Consider the following 4,632-nt stretch of genomic DNA (forward strand, 5'->3'; position numbering starts at 1 on the left):
ATATTTTATAAATATATTCATAAAAAAATTACAAATTAATAATTTGCAACATAGATGTAACATCCCGCAAATTCTACCTTGAGAATTTTAAGAGAAAAATAATATTTATTTAAAAAGGTGATTTAATTGGAAAATTATGAAAATTAAAATCAGTATTGATTTAATTATATACTGGGCTAATAAATTGAGTTTTATGTCCCAAATTACGTAATATTCATTAGAATAAATAATAATTTGTATTAAAGTTTAGAAATGCAAAATAATTGGATTTTAAATAGTTTTATTTTTTATTTGTATTATTATTAATTATTGGAAAAAAAATCTCTAAATTGATAATGAGATTTATCAAGAATTAAAGACTTATGTTGTAAATTACGAGATTATTTTGATCACCCCATTGGTATATTTTTATTAGAAATAAATATCAAGATGTTTTTAATTTAAATAAAAAGAAATTTTGATAATTAAAATAAATTAATATATTAAAAATTAGATTGTTTTAATTAAATAAATAAGAAATTTTTTACGATAAAAAGAAAATCTGAAACCCTACAGCCTTTTCTCTTTCCCTCTTCTCCCTCTCTCTTCCCTAAGCTCTCTCTTACTCAGTACTGCGTTGCCTCTACCAAGCCCGAACGGTCGTCGTCCCATCGCCGGAGTTGGACATGCGCTAGCTCAGTCTAACCGTCGGCCCTCAAAACGTCGACCCCCGCGAGCTCACCACCGTACGCACCTCCCAGGGCTGTCAACCAATGATTCGAAGTCGTCCGCCTCTTGCACTTTCCAGCGAGATTCCGACTGCCTCAAGCCTCCACAAGCCAAACCATTACAATAGATCTTTGGGCTTCAAAACCCATATGGAGATCGGACTCAACTGTCACCGGATTTCAGTTTTTGTGTTCGCCAAAAATCCATGGATTTCCAAGAGGTTTTGGCTCCAATCCAAACACGGTCGGACTTAAGAGAAATCGCTACCACCCTGATGTTCCCCAAGCCTTAGGCTTCGAAGCCCAGCCACTGTTTTCCCGAACCACCACCATGGGGTGGTGCTGCCGCCGTCGTCGCCGGAGCTTCGGTGAGGGTCTCGGCCAGCAACCACTTCTGGGTGTTTCAAGGTTTGTCTCGAGCTCCCAACATCATCCTCAACCTCTTTGCACTATCCAGAGCGCTGTGGTATAAATTCCTAAATCAGATTATAATTGTTTTTTAGTTTTGAAATTAATTGCGAGTTAGGAAACTACAACGCAATTGTGTTTGGTCATAGTATATTTTAAGAGTTAATTAGTATACTGAGTTGAACGGTGATTTTATTGGACTGCTTTGGAACTGTTATATGCCTTGCTTAGAGATTTTTTAAAATTTGGGGATGCCCGATTTGCAGTAGTTATGCTGCCCATTTTCTAAAAATGTATGGACTCGTGCTAAGCAAATTTTATAAATCAAATGTTGTTTTAGAATTGATTAGGATAGTGATTTCTGAAGGTTAGCAAATTATGAATATGGATTTTAAGTTGTATTCTAATATTGCTCAAGGCTAAAGTAGTTCTCTATTAAGAAGTATTGTAGGCAGCATAGTATTGTAGGCTTTCATGATAGTGTCAAGTTAATACCCTAGGCAATCCATGATTTTAAAATTAATGACAATTTTCATAATAAGGTCGTTATTTTATTAAAAGGAATTTATATTTCTAACTACCATAAGTTATGACTTAATACACATTTAATTCCCAAAATTGTTGATTTAAGGACCCGAGCACTTTAACGGGAAATCATCTAGATCCTTAAAGGAAAATTATGAAGAACAATTATTCAATTGAAAATAAAATAGCGTCTAGATGGATTTTGTGTGAAGGAAGCTTACCATTTTGAGTATAATTATTGTTATTAATAATTATATTAGTAAGGATTTCTTGTGTGTAAATAATGTTTTATTATGATTATATCAATGTGATTTTTATAATGAAATTTGAATTGTTATAAAAAGGAAAATGGATAACTCCCGATTTTGGGAGGATTGAAAAGAAAGAGGCAAATGGACTTAAAATTGTTTAATTCCAGTATTTTCAAACTTATGATCTTGGACCATTTTAATGACAATAATTTCTATAAAGGAAACCAATGAACGATATTATTATCACAACTTAATTGATTACTCAAATTTTTATAATAAAACCAAGAGTTTCTAGTTGAAAGAATAATCTATTGTGGTTCATTATGTATTTTTTTGAAAGAATAAATTAAAGGTTTCCAAGAAAATCAATTCAAGGCTTAGAAGTTTGAGATTCAAGCTATTTGTTCTAACCACTTGAATTAAGTTAATAGGTTATGGGCCTAGAGAAATTATCCATAATTATGGACTCTGTTTTAAATCAGCTATACTTATACTGCTTTGATATTTTACGTGAGTTGTTGTATTATTGTTTTATCAATATGAATATTAGTATAACTTGGGTCAATACTAATAATAATAAAGTTTTATGTGATTGTATTATTTATTAAATGGTTAGACTTTGAAGTTAGGGTCATTATTAAATGATAACTAATATTATCATTTTGTTAATTTTGTCACCCTTAGTATGCACTAGATTTTTTTTAAAAGTGAATAATTTGGTGGGTTAGTGATTAACTCAATTACGATCCTTTGATAGGATTAAAGACTATGGGAAAAATCTTGGTTGATTGCTCTTGCTGAGCAATCTTATATATCTACGGACCTGAGATAAGTAAATCTCACCATACATGTTTTACTTGCTCATATGTTGATTAAATGGATGTATATAAACTGCATGACTTATGTACTCTTAGATATTATTAAGACGCAAACTCTATGAACATGTACGTGTTTCCTGGTTATGTGGTATGAGGTGTTTCAATAATTGAGAAAGAGTGATATGTGAATGCAAGTGCTTTTTTAGGAAATTTTTAATATAATTGATTTTGTACTTGTAGTTGCTTTGTCTATGTAATTAAGAATGACAAACTTTATGATTATGCAAGCATGGTTTGATTTTATATCTATGGGTACTTTTTTGATGAATGAGTTTTGCGTCTCTCGATGCTCTGCAGTTGGTATGACTAGGGAGAACTTTGTAAATTGTTGTGTTGTAAGTTAATCTTGACTTTGTTGGCTGCAACATGAAACATGCTAGTGTATTGTTTGTTCTAGTTATTTACACTAGATTGATTAAGGGCTGAATTAGTAATGGCTAGGGGTACTAATAAGTGTACAAAATGTTTCAATGAAATCCATTGATTACTAGGCAATACTTGTACTCAAGCTGATGACTGGGGTAGGGGAAGCACAGTCGATTGGCTGTGGACTGATGGCCAGAGTAGGGGGAAGCACAGCTGATTGACTATTCGAGTTGATGACCGAGGTAGGAGGAAGCACAGTCGATTGGCTATGAACTGATGGTCGAGGTAGAGGGAAGCACGGTTGATTGACTATTCGAGCTGAAGACCGGGTTAGGGGGAAGCACAGTTGATTGGCTATGAACTGATGGTCAGGGTAGGGGGAAGCACGGTCGATTGACTATGGACTGATGACCGGGGTAGGGGAAGCATGGTCGAATGTCTATTGATTCGTAACCAAGGTACTCAGAGGGCGGGGGGAGTCCGGTTGGTGTGTGAATTTTTTATGGAAATGTGAATCCGGCTAGTTACCAGGATGATTTAATTGTTGTGTTATTGTGAAATCCAGTGTGTGTACTAGGACCACGCTGTTGTAAATCCAATGATTTCTAGGTAATACTAGCACTCGAGCTGGTGACCGGGGTAGGGGAAGCATGGTCGGCCAATGAAATGATTTAAACAAGTAGAAAATAACTCGTGATTTTAGTAGTTGTGATCTAAGAGGTGCCCGAATACCTCTTTATAATTTTATAAATCTTCAGTGATTTTTGTAGCCATTGTATAATGGTGTTATGCATTTATATCTTATATCTACTTGTTCTAGAATTTTCTGCGTGCAGGTTGATAATATTATTAGTTATTATCTCTGTGAGTTGAACGGCTGCTGTAATATTAGACTTGGTGCAAGTCATGAACGATTTGAATTCAATACTCAAATTTTTGTTCAATAGAGGTGATCAGTCAAATGATGTGATTAGTAAACCCAATTTAGGAAATTGTGTCAAGGACTTGTAAGAGTTTGATCATACTCCATGACCAGTCTTAACATGCTAAAGAGTACACATAGTTTATCGTTGTCCAGTTAGCCTTGTGACCTAATTTAGGTGTCTCTTTCTTTAGCCTCAGGATTTGTGTACACTGCTAACATTTTGTATGTTGGTTAGAGTGTTGATTCCCGAGCCTTTATACAGAATATGTTATAGAATAGCTAAAGGCTCTTTAAGGGAGATTATAGTCATGTGATAGTCACGAAATTAATAGTAGTGGGGTAGGAAGGTAAAAGTTCCCAGTTAGGGTTTATGTAAATAGGTGCTCCTGAGATTATCATAGACCTTAGCATTGGCACGAAATAACGTTTTGACCATTGCGGTCTTGAGGGTGTGGTATCACCGTAATTACTAAACTTGTTGCCACCCCTTAGTGAAAGGTTATAGCGGAACCCTAGTTGAGGGATTTTATTTTGCATAGTACTATGATATTGGATTAACATAATCCTATGCT

The 4,632-nt window shown here is 34.4% G+C and overlaps 1 long non-coding RNA gene across 1 annotated transcript; it reads left to right on the top strand.

Moving 5' to 3' along the window:
• Positions 1–547: 547 nt before the first annotated feature.
• Positions 548–4,621, top strand: LOC133799808 (uncharacterized). Its single transcript, XR_009876430.1, has 2 exons — positions 548–1,173; positions 2,649–4,621. It is a non-coding gene; the product is annotated as an uncharacterized LOC133799808 (long non-coding RNA).
• Positions 4,622–4,632: the final 11 nt, after the last annotated feature.

The sequence above is a fragment of the Humulus lupulus genome, chromosome 1 (genome assembly GCF_963169125.1).
Source record: "Humulus lupulus chromosome 1, drHumLupu1.1, whole genome shotgun sequence".
NCBI lineage: Eukaryota > Viridiplantae > Streptophyta > Magnoliopsida > Rosales > Cannabaceae > Humulus > Humulus lupulus.